This window comes from Poecilia reticulata, chromosome 20 (genome assembly GCF_904066995.2).
Source record: "Poecilia reticulata chromosome 20, P_reticulata-male-v2, whole genome shotgun sequence".
NCBI lineage: Eukaryota > Metazoa > Chordata > Actinopteri > Cyprinodontiformes > Poeciliidae > Poecilia > Poecilia reticulata.
Genome location: NC_088849.1, coordinates 16,743,842 through 16,761,192, shown reverse-complemented (window position 1 = coordinate 16,761,192; position 17,351 = coordinate 16,743,842). Strand labels below are relative to the sequence as shown.

Genomic DNA, 17,351 nt, shown 5'->3' with positions numbered 1-17,351 from the left:
TAAAAATACCCCCATTACACCACTTTCATCCTCTTGTTCATTAGGTTAGCATATAAGGTTACAGTGCATCTAGCCCCTATGTTGTACATGGACAATTGAGTGTCACTGAAGGTGCAGCTTAACCTTGAAACGATTTTGATCTTCAGTGTAGACATATTTTTTTTTTTCTTATGGAATTTTGGTAACTGGCAGACGTTTTCTTGAAGTATTCACACCCTAGTTTAAAAATATTCCAATTAATAATAATAATAATTTTATTCCTTTCCAAAAAACCCCGGCTTTTGTTCCATCTTTGTCTCTCCACCTCTGCCCATCCCTCGCCTCCCTCTGTCTCTTCATTTCTCTCATTTCTGCACCCCTGTCAAGTGCTTTGTTTGCTCTGACTTTCCATGTGGTTATCTGAGCGCAGACAGTATGCCTCGCCCTGGCACAGGACCTCAGTTTCCAAGGCAACTTTATAATTGTTTTGGATGCGTTCCAGACGCCACTGGATACCAAGGCATTATTGATGTCAAAAGAAACATGTATGAAATGAGGAGATGTGGAGGTGTCCATATGGTTGCGTACACAGCCATGCAAAGCCATTTAACGCTTTTCTCTTTTTTCCGTTTTTTTTTTTTTTTTTTTTTTGCAATGGGAGTTTTTTGTGACATCGCTGAATAGATCCCACATGTGCCGCATGATATTTCATAATTTTGATCTCTCCGTATCACAAAAGGGGATAATGGCACGTGAAGTGAGCCGCTGAACTGTGCAATATTTCTCCTATTCATGTCATTAAGTCATTGTCACAGTATGTTCTGCCAACCTTACTGAATACAATGTGTCTATTATGCTTCTTTAGCCCCAAAAAATAGGAAGCGAAAATAAGGATTTGGTCCATCTGAGCTCAAGTCCATGGCAACAAAAAGGTTGGAACTGTGCTGCTACTGGCTTTAATTCACCCCAAGCAGGCTTTGTTTTGACAGGAGAGGCTGTTTGGTTGTCACCATAACCATATTGCGACTCCACAACCCACCCTTCTTCTTGCGCACCAACATATGCACAGCATCACAGAAGCTCTTAGCCACGAATTGAGGTCATTAAAATAACATATATTGTCAACAGCAACGAGATGAGCCCAATCGCTCCGGCTAAATTACCAATCTACAAATGTCTCTCACAAGTTGCTCAGGGAAACTCTTGGAAACAGTATTCTTTCATATGTTTAACTGTGTAACTGAAATAAGGCCCTGACTGATCTTTTTTCCCCTCTTCTCCCCTTCTGATCTCTAGCCTCCCCTCCCTCGGCTTAATTTATGACCTGTGAGGAGGAACCCAGGGAGTGAGAAGTGAGTGAGACTGGTTTGAAAGCCGTGAATAGGGAAGGGGGCAACAGGCCCTCCAAATAACACAAAGGAGGCAACCACAGCTGTTTGGAGGCAACACAAGCCCTCCGCAAGACGCTGTCTTCTTCCAGACCTACACCCGTGCTGACTTTGCAAGCAGCATGCTTGTGTTTGAAAGCTGTAACTTCACTTCTTGTAGGTGAGAACCAATGCATTTTGAAGTTCAAATGTGTGGAAACAGAAAAAGTGTCTGGATGAAAACATTTTCTGTCTTGAAAGAGTGGAAAATCATGCTGTGGCAAAAAGATAAAAAAAAAATCTACTTTATTTAAAAAAAAGAAATGTTATAGTGGGACAACTAAAGTTCAATCCAAAATTTAGGGTAAGAAATTAGTTTGATGTTTTCAATTCAATACTGTCAGGACGTTTGGGTCAACAGAAGTTCACCTTCCACTGCATAACTTGGAAGTGTATTTTGAATGTCTGTCTTTCTGTTTGACTTTATTTACAGTGGCTTGCAAAGTATTCATACTTATTAAACTTGTCACATTTTGTAAAATGAAAACCAGAAACTATGAGGCATTTTGTTGAGATCTCATGAAATAGACCAAGACAGAGGTATAATTAACTGGGAGAAAACTGACGCATGGTAGTCAGATAATAGTAATTCTTATGCTTTTTTTTAAATTTATTTTGTTTTACAAATAATCTAAAAAGTGTATTTAGTCCCTCAATTCCATACTTTTCATTTCAGTATCAGTCTTTTGGGAGATGTTTCCACCAGCTGTGCACATCTAGAGACATGCTTTGCACGGCCAATAGCAAAACAAGTCAACACATGAATATTTTCTGATCTAAATCATTACAATGGAGCTTGGAGGTTGTTGCCAAACTGGAAGGTGAACCGTCACCACAGTCTCAAGTCTTAAGTTTTATCAACCTTCACATAGTACCTGACTAGCTTCTGTCTTTGAGGAAGAATACAGCAGATGCTTTTTTGTTAAAAAGAAAGTTTACATTTCATTTAACCAGTTCACCTTCTTCCACATGTCTGCTGTGTCTCTGCTGTGTCTCTTACCTGGTCAGTTTCTTTTAGAAAACGTATTTAATTGTTGTCCTGTCAACAGATTCCTTCATCTGAGCAGCGGGTCTCTTAAATTCTTCCTGAGTTTCTGTGGAGATGTTGCCTGCTTCTCTTATAAATGTTTACCTTTCCCAATCCAGTCGGTCAGTTTTAGTTGATGTACATGTCTTGGTAAGTTTGGAGTTTTATCATACTATTTCCAATTTGAGATGAGGAATTAACAGGCACTCTGGAAAATATTGAAAGCTTACGATTTTATAATCTAACACTGCTTTAAACCACTTCACAATTTTATTAATTACATATCTGCTGTAGACCTGGGTTTCCATTTTGTGGTTCATATGAAATTGTTTTCTTACAATATTGAATAAGAGAACAATATTCCTAGACTTTGAAATGGGAAAGAGAGTCTAGTCTTTACTAGACTCTCTTTGCTAACTAGGTGACTTCTGAAAGCAATTGGTGGAACTGAATTGTACTTGGTGATAATAGTAAAGGGGGCTGAAAAATTTTTTCCATCACTTTCACAATCTTTATCTGTAAAAAAAAAATGCTCAAACCATGCATCATTTTTCGTAGGCTTAATAATTATCTATGACTTTGTTTTGTTCTTTTTTTTAATAGACATGGTAAAATATGAAAATATTTAAAGGGCATCAATACATTTTCAAGCTATTTATGCAGCTATTAGGCTGCCATTATGTCAACCTTGTATTGACAGATTTTTTGCATCTATGTGCAAAGGTCAATCAAAATTTCTTAGGTAGATGCAAATAATTAGTATGGTTTTGAATGCAAATCCCTGAAAACAAAACAAAACAAAACAAAACAAAAACAAAAAGAAAAAAATCCTAATATTAGAGTTTTCAGTTTGGTTTTTCCTCCTCATCCTGCTCTTTTCTCTCCTTTTCATCCATCCACACAGAGAGTATCCAGAGCCATCTGCAGGCCACGGTCCATCCCCAAAGACAGGGGATCACAAAGGTGTTATTTTTCAAAGCTGGCCCTGTCCGCCTCCTGCCGAGGGTGTGCGGCTGTGGTTCAAGGGAAGGTGGGAAACTTCTGAGGCCCCGTTCCCCGCTTGTAACCCCTCCCTGTCGCCCGCCTCCCCAGGGGCAGCCCTTTGAGGGTGTCATAACTGCGGCCTGTATAACACGGGTTACCGCTGACGGCGGTTGGTCACAGTTGATGAAGCCTTTAAAGCTGTTTCCTTTCTCATGGTTTCTGTTAAAATTGTGGAAAGCGGTACCGCGGCCTTTGGCTCTCGGACAGTTGCAGCCGTAGGAACAGGGAGGATTTTGGGAACGCGGCGAAATCCTGCATTTTGACTTTCGATAAGTAGAGGGTGCTCCTGTTCCATGTTTGATGTTGCTCGGCGCATTGCAGCCCTGCATTGCTACCCAGTATCCCCGCTCTTCAAAAAGAAGAAACAATGAAAGTATTGTCTTCATTTTAGGGTAGTTTGTAAGTCGCTAGAAAGGTCAGTCTTTTTCTTTCGTAGTAGTCATATCAGCATGAATAAAAGCTTCAGTGAATTGTTTGAAACGAGCTTTAAGTGGACAGAGCTGCAGATCATGCAGCTGTTGTGGTGCCATCCTGTTGTTTTGCAGCATCTGGGGAGGCCGGACGGAAAGTAACGTGGGACAGAAAGCCATGACGGTGTGGTGGTGATAGCATGAGTGGGGAAACACAGCACTTGGTGCTCACCTCTTTCTCCAGAGAGTCCCCGTGGACACAGGGTCCTGCTGGCACACAGTAAAACTTGATTGTAGAAAACACCCATCACACTAAGACCACTAAAGGGGAAAATCAGAGAGGCTTTTATTTTCAAATTTGGTTGCAGCAGCAGACGGGAAAGAAATGGCTTCGCAAACGCTACTTTTCTGTTATTTTTTGTGGATTGTTGATTGTGCAAAATTTTGTTTTACCATTATTGGGTATTTTGTAAATTTCATTGTCATTTACATTTTTAGATTCAGATTTTTATTCCATCAAAATTGTCAGCAGCTGGACTTTTCTTAAAAGTGATTGTTTTTTCTGGAGTTTTTTGTGAAAATTGCAACTTATACGTACTTTTTATTTACGTTTCACACATTGCACTTATTCTTATAATCATACATTTTGAAGTTTAGGCACACAGGCAATATTTACAGAATTCAGTTTTGAATGAAAGGCCCTGCCGAATTTGAAAAAGGAAAACGGTTCAATTAGAAACGGCTCCGACAGTTTGAGTATTTACAGTTTCAGGAGTCCGAGGAACCCGGTCAGACCAGAAAAAACACAGCGAGGCCCGCCATGTTGCCCTGCGTGAGTCAGTGTCAGTGCAAAGAGCAAAGGCCGGTGCGGTTCAGGACTTCTCCTCGGGCTGTGTACAGACAGCATGTGGACGACAGGGCCTGAGGTGCACAATGCTCCTCTGTTCTTTGTGCTGTACTTCTGTCTCACTGACTTTCTGTCCTGCAGACATACACTCCTCTTCCTCTTTCATACTCACGCAGGCACACGCGCACACACACACATATATGCACGCTGAAGAGTTTTCTCCACACAGTTGGGAAGACAGGGGTCAGTGACTGGATGCTCCCAGCTGAGTGCTGCAGTGCAGCCCTTCTCTGAAACATGCACACACACATCCACGCGTGCAGAGTTAATGTCTTTTTCCATGTTGGCTCTGTATAAAGCTTTGGCTTTTGTGCTGCCTGTACTTCACCACAAAAGCCAGGAAATCCCAGCAGTCGAGGAGATCGTAGCCTTCCTACAGCTACTCAGGAAAAAAAAAAAGGCAATTTCCTAACAGTTTGTTAGGTTTATTTAAACAATTTAATCATCTTATTTTTTAATAGGAGGTAGTTATTTAATGCAACTTGTACATTTTAGCATTTTTCTACATTAGAGCAGAGAGTTAAGCCCTGTATTTTTTCATGAAGCTTAAATTATTCTCTGCTGATTTTAAAAAAGAAAACATATATTTATTCTAATGCCTTTTTTTTTATTTAATTGAACACATTTTATAGTACTTATATTAAAATGTATACGTATTTTTAACTTCAAGCTAAGTGGCTTTATTTAATAAATAATTCTTTTTTATCTTGATATTGCTTCTGTCAGGGTTTTTTTTAGATATAGAAATTTCTTGCAAAATCATCCGCAGAAATATCAAAGGGGTGAATGTGTATTTCATTAGTACTAATAGCTATCAATATATCTGCAAGCCCATACTGATGCATGAGGAATATTTAAAGTTCATTATATGTATTATATTTATATATTTTTTAAATTACAGTAAAAAAAAATAAAAATCCCCAAGAGTACAAATCGTGCTGAAATTACATGAGTAATTGTCATCATGGAGACAAAGCACCATCATTTTCTAAACTGATTGACCATGTGGTCAACAGATGATTAAATTGACAACCTCTCAATGCTCGTCTATATTAATCACCCCTTCGGTGCTGGCGGATCGATTAAAAAAAAAATGCTGTAATCTCACAGCCGTTAATCATTAGTGTCAAAATTGGAGAAACATAATCCAGCCAGGCTGCGGGTATGTGGGGGGTTAGCAGAGGAAGTGGAATGCATACGGAATGGGAAGACTGATCCCTCTGTTTCTTTGACGTCAAGCATCCATCTACTGGTGTTATTCCTTAATCTGATTCACTTGGCTGCTCGGAGGACCAGCGTTGCCTGTTGGAACGGTTTTACTCGTGTGATGGATGCTATTGTCAAAAATGCCAAGGTCAATATGCGACACGACAGAAAAAAAGGGAAGACTTTTTTTTTTTCTTTAATCTGAAAGTGCTTCCCATGTATCATCAAGGCAGCAGTCTGACCTTCCTTCTCTCTGTAATAACATTCAGTGTGAGGACAACTGCTGCGTACACGCTCATGGGATGGCGTTGATCTTTAAAACGGGTCACGCGCTGCCGAAGAGAGACCCGTGTCACTCATAGCAGTGTGCAGGCATATTACTTACACCGAGACACGTTTGGAAATAGAGTTTCACTATCTGGCACGGACACCAGCTAATGAAGGTATCAAGATAACTTGGACCTCTTTCTGTGCTGCAGCCTTTAGATAGTTTGGCTGGGTTTTGACAAATGATTAGTTAAATAACTTGGGAGTTATGAATGACAATCCTGATAAATGACAAACAGCAGTTGTGAACTTGTCATCCAAAACAGAAATTCAATATACCACTTCATCAGTTTGACTGACAATGTCAACCGTACTTAGTCTTGCTGCCTTGTCCTCTATTAGTTGTCCACCTCAGCAATACAAAGATCTATTTTCAGCATAGGCAGTTATTAATACCCCATTTAGGAGCTAGTAAACATTTTCTAATGTAAACATAGCCCACCATGAATAAGTGAACCATATATATTATAAAATGTGCTTAAGAACATTTGTAAAAAAAAATAAAAATCAAAAACTTCCAGAATAATGTGAAGTGGACAACAGTGGACCAGGTACATACTCACGTCTGAAGTTGTAAATTGGATTTGGAAATTACCGGAGGTACAGGTACATGAATGTTTTAGTGCTTACTCATCTAGTTTGTTCTAAGAGCTTTCAGAAACCACTGACTTAGTTCAATGACAAGGAAGGCTGCTGTACTCTTCATGCAATCCCAGACAGTTCTTAAGTACACTCTTGCAACCTTCCATGCGATTGTCAGAGATGTTGATTTTAATATTATGTTGACTTTAAAACTCGCACACATACTAGGAATTGAGTCATTTTGCTGCTGCTGTTATGTGGGGATGTCCAGTCAAAGTCTATGCCAATGCAAAACATTCTTGAACTACCAGAATTTTAAAAATAGAACATATCTTGGCTTTGTGCATCTTAATGTTCCTAAAGTTTTCTCCCAAAAATGGAATTGATAATGCTGTGGGTAGTCACAGCTACCCAGTGCATCGCAAAGGCCTTATAGCCCTTAAACTTGAAGTTTAAATTTTGTCACAACTTCACGACAGCCTCAAACTAAAACTAATTTTAATGGCATTTTATCACAGTTACGTCAGACCAACACAGAGTAATTGATGACACAATGACAAAAAGGCAGAATGCTTTCAACATGCTTTACAAAAAGTAAACTAAAATGTATGGTAAGCTTTTGTATTCAGTCCTTCTCACTCAGTACAAGGCTCAAAAGCATTTACATGCAATTACAACAACTTGTCGTTTAGCCTGTGTTCCTGTCAGCATTGCACAACAACAGTCTCAACTTTTGGCCATTATTCCTTCAACTTCGAATTAATTTCTTGGTCCCTAAGAAACAACATGATCCCTACAGCATCATGCAGCCATCACCACGTGTCACCATGGAGATTGTATGTACAGTGAGTGAGTATTATCTGTCAAATACATTTTGCATGTAGGCCAAAAAAATTCAACTTTGGACTATTCTGACAAGTGCATCTGCACATTGTTCCCCACATGGCATGTGGCAAACGGTACCACAGTCATAATAAGTTGCATATGGTATTTTTATGACTTCTTTCTTTTTACTACTCTTCCAAAAATTTGAGTTGAGGAATGCCAGACTTAAAATGTGTTTTGTCTAGATTCTCCCATCTCACCTGTGGATCTCAGCAGCTCCTCCGTAGTTACCGTGGTCACTATGGTAACTATGGAAATAAACTACTCTATCATCTCCTTGATCGCGAAGTGTTTATGTGACAATTTTCATAATCTGTGCTCCGACTTACCAGGCCTGTTGGAACGCTCCGCCGTTGGAACTCCGAGTGGAGCCTTGCTTTTTGACACCAATAATGAATACATAAGTCAATATGTTGGCAGGTTCAAAATATAACATAAACCGTCTTAAAATAGCAAAAGTATTTTTATAGCATAAAGACAAACCCTTTCCCAAACAGAACACTGCTTTGTGTCAAAATCAGAGCACCATACATTAAATGTTGGAGCAATTTGCTTGAGGTAAACAATGTCCATAAAGACAAAACATTCTGGTTTTCCTCCCCTAAATAAATCACATATTGATGCCAACAAGTGTCTCAGATAAAAGGGATTAAAAAAAAAACTGTCCACACTGATCAGTGTTCTAGAACAGTGATTTCATTAGTGTTCAGACAGTTGGATTCTTTTCAAAGCACCTCAGAGGTTTTAATGGCATCAAAGTAAGAACCTGGAAAATACTGTCATGCTGATAAACTGATCCTTTTTTCAAATTGTGTCTATCCTCCCCATCCATTCTCCCTCACATGGTCCAGAGAGGGGATACTCAAATTTCTACTTCCTCACAGGAAGTTCAACAATATTTTCTGAAATTCATCAGCAACGTAATACCAAATTAGTTAAAATATTGACTACTTTTGGGGTGCTGTGGCGCAGGGTTTAAGCACAACCCACATAAGGAGGCCTTGGTCCTAAATGCGGCTGTCGCAGGTTCAATTCCTGGCCTGATGCCCTTTGCTGCATGTCTTCTCTCTCTGAATACTCTACTTTTATGTCTGAGCACTTTCAAATAAAGGGCTGTTAGAGCCAAAAACAGTAAAAATAAAAATACAGACTACTTTCAAGTTAAATCAAAGAATTTATATCCTTCTAAAATATGTTTGATGTTAAATTAAGCTACCGAATGTTCTTGTTGAGGTAAAAGTTAGAGACATCATAAAGTTATCCATAAAATTACTAATTTTGAACTCACTTTAAAAGATTGACTCCCACTGTCATTTTAATAGGCTCGTCTGATTAAGAGGAAAACACAACATTGTGATTTTTTTAGCGAGCGGCTACCACCCAACAAGGTGGACATCACACAATTAATTCCTTTCTTTTTCCTAAGTGATGTAAGGAAATGGCTGCTAACCCCAGTGGCGTTCCCCCACTGTGTCCTCATCTCCGACTGTCCACTGATTCACCTCTCCCTCTGGGAAAACTGACCAGCACAGGCACCTGCGGATGACCCCCCCATGCACAGTCAAATATGCTCACAGGAAGAAACCAGGGAGGAGAAAATCAAATAGTTAAAACCTCCACTGCCACCTGCTGCTGGCGCTCTGTCCAGCTTCCTCTTTTTCTGAGGCCAGGGATGAGAAATAACCCAAGTCTGGGAAAATGACTTCAATTAGACGCAATGTTAATAACTATCGCTCAGAACAAAAGCCAAGCTGAGAAATCCCTTGATGGAAATTGTTATAATTGCCCTAACAACAGGAATGAATATTTCTTCCTGCTTAATTACATGTGACTTAATATTTAAATATACCATTTGTGGGTTTTAAGGTATCTTAATCTCTGCCATTAATTTTAAATATCTAGCATTTGGAGCAGCAGGGGTGCAGACAAATACCTTTTACTGTTAGACTGGTTACATGTGGCAGGTAACGTTTGAAGAATGTCAGGTATGTATTATGCACGAGGCACCACTGACAGGGCCTATATACCTTGAGGAGAGCAGGTAATTGTTTCTTTCTCTTACGGTAAGTGGGACCGACCTGGGAAGCAGATTGACTAGCGGCTCTGACATAAACAGAGGCAATTTTAGATCCTATGCAGACAGAATTTTCAACCCCACAAGACAGGAGAATAGTATTGATGCATTTAAACTTTAACACTTAATCCTTTTATTGCCCCGTACAAAAACATAATTGTACATTTTCAGAATGTGGTACAGAAATAATTAGCTAAGGTTGGCTTGTCTGCTAACATTTGGATTTTGAGGAAGCTTGTCTGGCTGTCAAAATGCTTGCTTTGAATTAGTATACGCTTAAAAGTTTTGACACCCACACTGTAGTTTTAATGGGCCCAGTGTCTATCAGAAATAGAAAAGTTTTATGAATCTTGAAATATTTTTTTTTAAAAGAGAACCTTTCCAAACTATCAAGTGATCCAGTTTAGGTTGTTTTTTTTTTAGATTTCGAGCTAAAAATAGAAAAAAAGCTCATATTCAGTCTGATCTTAATAGCCCTTGAATTAAAACCCAATAAGAAGCTCCATAATTATTGTGTTGTTAGAAGTTAGTTGCTTACCCAGTTACCTTTTTCCTCTGGAGTGACCGAAATGTTGCCACTCAGTTCGAAAGTGGAAAATTACACAACATAAATCTCAAGAACTACTTCTTGTCTTACTTCAAAGTAAAAGCCTTAAACATTAATACAGGAGCATGTCAAGTTTAAACCACAAGCTCATGATAATAGGTAATGATACAGCTCATAATATCTTATTTACAGCTCATCTGTGTTCTAATAATTAAGATTAATCTGATCTAACTTCTTTTTTATGCACCTTAACGCATAAAAAAGTATCATTGCCGATTTATGTAAGAATAGCTTCAGCAATATTCTTAGATAAATTAATTTAGCATAAAAAATGTCATTGCTGCCCCAACATACTTTACTCCGAATGTTGCGGCAATACTTTTAAAACTTGAATCTTGATGGTTTGGTCCTCCAGGAACTCGTGGCATGGTTTCCTCATCTGAGGGCTGCAACCCAGTGGCCTGGCCAGGAGCCAGCAGTGACTTTCCCAATCTGGTCACCTAAATCACCACCTTGTCTAATTGGCCAAAACGCCTGCTGCTCCCTGGCCCCTGTTGTTGCATGTCAAAGGCCTTCTGAGGAATCAGATGATGTTTGCAAACTGTTAACATTCTGTCATTGGCCAAAAAATGCATCTAGATATCATAACATATGGGTGCATGGGTTATAAGGAAACAATTCCTATCATACAAAGGTCTTCTTTTTTTATTTTTATTCCATGTTTAAACAACAAAGTTTTTAATTTCGGAGCAATAACGGCAATGCGAACAAAGCAACTTGACGTAGAGATGCGACACTTGGATCGCTCTGTCACTTATCAGGAGATGACAACAGGCTGAAATGCTGCTGGGCTTCCAAACACAGAGAAATGCAAAGACAAGCAAACACATCAATAGACAACTGTTAACACACACACACGCACGCACGCACACACACACACACACACAAGTCGAGCAGGCCTTTGGGTCACGCAGTGTGAGTTAGAAGCAGAGACTGGGAGTGAGCGAGCAGCTGCAGGAGCCGTGGGGTGGGCTGGGCCTTACGGCGAGCAGCAAGGGGCTGGGGGAGGCTTTAGCGATGGAGGAGTCTGGGGAGGGCTGCGGGGAGACCCGGAGCAAGGGGCCGCCTGTTTAATTGGAGCTCATTTACACAGCAGTGGAGCAGGAGACACCTGAAGGGCCTTCCTTGCCTTATCAGCTAAATGGCTCCCTCTCCCCCTATTCCACAAGTCAGTTTTGTTTATTCAAATGTTTCCCTCTCAGAAAAGCACACGCACAAGCTTTTCCTTCAGGTCTGTGCAAAATGCAACATCGCGCGTTATAGAAATCAGCAAAGACATCTATTTATTTCAGATTTATTTGTACGTATTTGGACTAAAGTAAATAAGGCACGCCACAGAATGTTTGGAAAATGCAAATTTGCAATGGCAATACGATCCCTAAACGACTGTTTGATACACATCTAAACAGGAAAAGGCAATAAAAGAGGAAAAAGACTGGTCAGCGAAGAAACGCGTCAAACTGGAGATTTCTGAAAAATCAAAATATTGAAGGACGTTAGTTTTTTTTCTGCTTCATTGTCTGTTATTAAATTACATGTATAACTTTTTTTTTTAAAGGTGACTTGTTAAAAATGTTTCAAAAAGTTCTAATAATTTTATACTGCCAAAGCTGCTGTTGCATGGCAACCCTTCACTTTAGCTCACACAGCTTAGCAAAATTTTGTCGTGAAAATTTAGGAAACAACCACCGTGTTTGATACGGCACTGCCGATTCAAGCTGTTGACACTACTTGTACTCTGCATTTACATAAGCATGCCTTTAATTTGTAATATGCCATTGGGGGGGAAAAAAATCAGTTTCTGTTGACAATAGCAGCTGCTGTACAATGTTTGTTAAAAGAAGGTGGCTGATGGTGAGGTTGAAAGCAGGAGGAAGCGGAGAAAGGGGGGCCGCGTGATGAGGAAGAAGAGGAGCCAAGAGAAGGAACAACTTACTGTAATCATAGTCATGTTCAATCAGACACCTGCTATTAAGTTGATAAATACACTTTTCCCAGTGTGAGTCCGGATACACTGAGTACCCCTAAGGCACTGTTCTGCTCTTTAACTACCTACTCTCCCTGGCTTCTTCACTCAGCCACCAACTCTCTACCCATTAACTCGAATTTCATCCAGTCTTGCAAAATGTCCCGAAATCCCGTCCTTACAGGGCTCTGTATGATTGACTAAATGTAGTCCTTAACAGTGGGACAGAGAACAGATTTGGTGAGTGCATGGTTCTTCAGCGCTTTTGGAAAGTGAAAAGCAAGGGAGTTAGGTACATTTTTGGTCCATTAGTAAGTACTATTCCACTCTTCCCTTTCTCTCCGTGCTTACGGTAATAAGAAAAAATGGGACCACGATGTATGTGCGCGTGTGCGTGTGTGTTGTAGCGGAGGAGCAGGCTTGGGTTTGAGGCAAAGAGGGTGCACAGACAAAGCTCCTTGCCTCCTTAATCTCTTGTCTCGCCTTTTCAGCTCCAGTCGGTGCCCACATGCTGGTTGCGGGGCCAAGGGGATGCCTCCTGTTGCGAGTCTTACTCAGCACTGTGTCATGGGCGCCACGACACCTGATAAACATTAAGTACAGGCTGCGATACCTAAGTGTTATTATTGTTGTTTATTCATTTTATGTCTCATTAGTGCTGCAGCCATCTCAGCTTGTCTACAGCTGTTGTTACAGGGGCTTGCATGCATAACCGTATGCTAATGTTGCACAAAGGATTATATATTTTTTTTCTTTGAAGAGTGAAAAAAAAAAGACTCTTTCATCGGGATTGCAGATGAAAGCAGAATCGATTTATATAATTAGGATATTTTCCCAAGTGACTACTTTTTTTAAAATTCAATTTAGTTCATTAATAATGCACCAAATTCGCAACAAATGTCATCTCAATGACTTTGTCCAAAAATGAAACATCTAAGCACAGCAGCAGTGAGCCAAGAAGATGTTCAATAGGAAAGAAAACCAGTGTAAGCATTTTTTTTGGTCTATCTTCTTTGAAAAAGAAAAAAAAGAAAGTAAATCAAGCAATCTACAACCAAGTCATGTCATTTTTTAAAAATCTGCTCCTTTAGTGGCTTTGATGTCAACCACTGAGATCGCTCACTCTGTTTATTTTAGAATGGGGAAACAAAGGAATTTAGCTTAAATCAGCTATTTTTAACTGAACATATTAAAGAGTGGAATTTGTCATTTTTTAAACATTTATCTACAGCCTTGCCTTACATGTTAACAAAATAAATTGAAGTATCATAATATCGTTTAACCGTGTTGTGTTTTTGTAGTCTTGAGCTCCTTAAAGAAATATTATGGATGTTCCAAAGACTGAACTAAACCAACTTGAGGAAACAGCATGATTAAAAGCACGACAACCCCGTATAATACGAACTGGCTTTTGAAAGTCGAATATCCTGTGTACTTTCTCCTGGAAATGTTTTCCTTAAGTTCCTTTGAGCCTTAAAAGAAAATTCATAACTTTGTGGTCAAAGTTCAAAACCATCCCCGGCTTGAACATCTGAAAAGTGGGTAAAAAAAAAAAAAAAAAACGGCATAACATACAAATCCTCTCCAAACATTGCACATGTCTCTGATTGAGTTGCAAACTGGCTGAGACGAGATGCGTCTGCAGGCAGCAGAGGGGGGTCTCTTACTCTCTCGCTGGAGTCCTTTCATTGCTATCCTGCTTATGTCCTCCATCTTCCTATCTATCCATACTTGTATGAGTGGAATTCATCAACTGTTGTGAGGGCCCCGGCATGCGATACAAAGCGCATAAGCAGGCGAGTTGGGCCGCTATATCACGGGGAATGAATGAACGACCCCGCTTTGACCCAAACAGGGCAGGAAAACACATGTTCTGCTGGTCTTGGCTGGCTGGCTACCTGCAGAGAGGGTTGGGAATTCCTCCAGCGGGAGGGACGGGACGGGAGGATGGAGGGATGGGAAAAGGTGGTGGAGGAGGAGGAGAGAGGGAGTTGTTCTCCATGTGTCGTCTTTGCCCTGACGTTAACTTAGAGGATGTAGGCATAGTGTTCTTTTGTGGATTGTTGTAAATGATTTCAGATGTGGTAAAGCTCCAGATGCTTCGCCGCCATGCATTCTGAGGCGACTGGGTGTCAAAATGTGTAACAAGAGTGAAAGTTTGCTTTATTATACTGGTAAAAAAAAAAAAAAAACCTTTTCAGGAGAATAACGTGAGTGTAGTCCACTATGAGCAGACATTTAACATGACCTTACAAGTCTCCTAAGCTCTCATCTCACACTGCAAAACCTGTGGTTCCTGCTATGAGCTCAGCGAGAACCACAGCTTCTTATTGTTTTATTATCTGTGAACCATTTTCCACTTTTTAAACTTATAGGGGGAATGCACACTCTTTCCCCAACACCGTGTCTAGTTGAAATCAGTCAGCAGGCCTTATTCATCTGTTTGAATGAAATGGAGGTTTGGATTTCATTACCGGAGAAGGTGTGCGTGTCTTCATGGACATATGCTTGTGTTTATGCATGTGGCTCGCCTGTAATCTCTGTAAGATGGAGAACAGATAGGTATGTAAGTGTGTAAATGCGTGCATGTGTGCGGTGTGATGTGTCACAATCCTACAGCTAGATTTAGTATTCAGATCCCCTGACTTCCGTTTTGATAGAACAATTCTATCGGTACTTGAAATGATTGACCGACCCAAAGTCATGCACGGAAGAAGGTGTTTGGGTCACGTGACTCAAACGCTGGGCTGATTGGCTACATGCTGTCTGTGTAAGGACGATCACTTTCCAGCAGAATAACCCTAAATATACAGTCAGTGGTGTCATTTAATGACTTAGATCAAAGTATTCATGTGTCAGAATGGCTCCGTTAGAGTTCAGACCACATCAAGAACTTGTGACAAGACTTGAAAATTGTTGTTTACAGACTCTCTCCATTTTTTTCCTGTTGAGCTTTGGCTTATTTACAGATAATTGCCAAAAAATGGTTGTGTTTATTTATCACTAAATGTGCCTGTGCAAAAAGCCACACTTGGTTCACAATTATATTCCACTTTGCCTTGTTCTATCATACCATGACACAATGGAGTTTGTGGTTATAATGTGACAAAACACAGGAAAGGTTGCGGGATAAATGTTGAATTTCTGCGAGGCGCTGTTTCTTGTGTATATGTTTACACACGATTCAAGTACAGCTGTACATTTTAAGTGCACATGTTTCACTATATTCCACATCGCATAGCCCAACACTGTTGCCATGTTAGACATGGTGGAGAAAAGGGGCCTTGGCCTCAACGTGGAGCTGGAGAATGCAGAAAAAGGCGGCATAGATAGTAGGGGTATGGATAGCGCAGAGAGGGCGTGGCTACTTCATAAAGAGCCCAATTCCTGCTACTGGGGTGCAGGGGAAGGAGTTTGTAAGGGGGTTGCTGGAGGCGGTTCGCGATCGCCCCTTTATTTACTTTGACCTCAGGTCTGCAGGAGGCCCAGGGAGGGCACATGCCAAACTCCCCAGGCGGGCAGCGCTGTCCTGCCCTCTCTGTCACCTCGCTGCCCGCCCCTCCGTCTCCAGTGAGATATATGCCTGTTTGGAGCCGGGCCTGTGTGAGTGGCAGCTATACCCCTCTGATAGATTTTTATGTCTGAGAAAAAAAAAAAAAAGATTTGGATTTCAAACAGCTTCTTCAACAGCTTGTTTACCATCAGCAGCATAATTTAAAGTAGATATTAATTAAGACTTTGGGTGACAATATTTCTGCTCTTTCCTCAAATGTATTCTAACATATAATTCATATTCCAGAAAAAATAGCTTCGGGGATATTCTTAGATAAATTAATTTCTCAAGTCATCGGCAGCAAGACACATTAAACTTTAATCTTAAATAAATGTGACACTGTTATTATATGCTGCAGTTTCATACATGTGTAGAACTAATTGGTAAATTATGCACAGGCCTCATCAATCCCATCCTTAAAGAAAACAACAACTCACAATTAGAAGCAGAAACGGAGGATGATTGAAGAAAGAGGGGAAACGGAGAAAGAGCAGTGCGTCTTAAGATGTTAATTATTCAAATGAGGCCAAGTGTACCTGCCTGATGTCAATGTCATCGGAGTAGTAATTATTACCATGGAAATTCTACTGCCATGGCAAATCAGAGTGCGGTTTCTTAGTTAAAGCAATTAGGCGGTGTGATTAGAAATAAAATATAATTGCAGATTTAAGTCAATTTTTTTCATTTTTACAGGCTATTTTCATCTTGTGAGTGTAGTTTTTAACAGCTCCTTTCATTATTTTCTCTCTATAACCCGTGCATGTATGTTCCTTCAGGAAAATGCTTGTCGGGAACAAAGTAAACGTTAATTCAGACTCATTTTTAAGACAAAACTTTTCCTTTTACAACGACTGGTCTTCTATTTGAGGAAAATCTTTCGCTACGTCACGGACTGGCTCTAATCGAGGGGTCTCGTTCGTCGAGGGGACGGTTAATTGATTGTCAAATCATGTCACACTGTAGCGGGTAACTGAGATGACTCCGGGGCAAATATGTTACTGGAGAACACAGTGCCCTCCCGCCCAGCAAGCTCAGCGGAGTCGGTCGCAGCACAGTGGCAGTGCTGAAAATGTCACCCCAAGATGACAGTCATATTCCATTACAGCTATCGCTCAATATCTTCACGCCGGGCAAATTACAGCGTTTTCAACAGAGCATAAAGCAACAAAGGAAAAACCATATGGATGTAAAATCAAGCAGAATTATTTGAGTGAGTCGTCTGTACCATACCAATTGTGCTTATCTTTGGGTTTTGTTGTAAATCACGGCCTCGCTGTTGTTTCTGGGCTTTTTCAGAGGATGAGATATAAAAAAAAAAAACGAAGAAGAAATACTTGAAAATAGACGTGTTTTGTGT

General features: G+C 40.2%; 2 long non-coding RNA genes across 5 annotated transcripts in view; one reads left to right on the top strand and one right to left on the bottom strand.

Annotated features, from left to right (window-relative positions):
- Nucleotides 1-17,351, bottom strand: part of LOC145549321 (uncharacterized) — a 58,005-nt gene that overhangs the window by 5,375 nt on the left and 35,279 nt on the right. Inside the window, exons 4-5 of one of the 2 annotated variants that reach the window (XR_014085241.1) lie at nt 4,120-4,208; nt 3,929-4,025 (exon numbers count right to left, since the gene is read on the bottom strand). The exons of the other annotated variant lie outside the window; for it this stretch is intronic. This is a non-coding gene — a long non-coding RNA (uncharacterized LOC145549321). Of the gene's footprint in view, nt 1-3,928; nt 4,026-4,119; nt 4,209-17,351 lie in introns of those variants that run through there. 2 annotated transcript variants of the gene reach the window in all.
- LOC145549320 (uncharacterized) overlaps nt 1-17,351 on the top strand; it is a 41,203-nt gene that overhangs the window by 4,151 nt on the left and 19,701 nt on the right. For 2 of the 3 annotated variants that reach the window (XR_014085235.1, XR_014085233.1), the window contains exon 2: nt 1,276-1,527. This is a non-coding gene — a long non-coding RNA (uncharacterized LOC145549320). Of the gene's footprint in view, nt 1-789; nt 1,528-17,351 lie in introns of those variants that run through there. The other variant, XR_014085234.1, reaches the window with a different exon arrangement.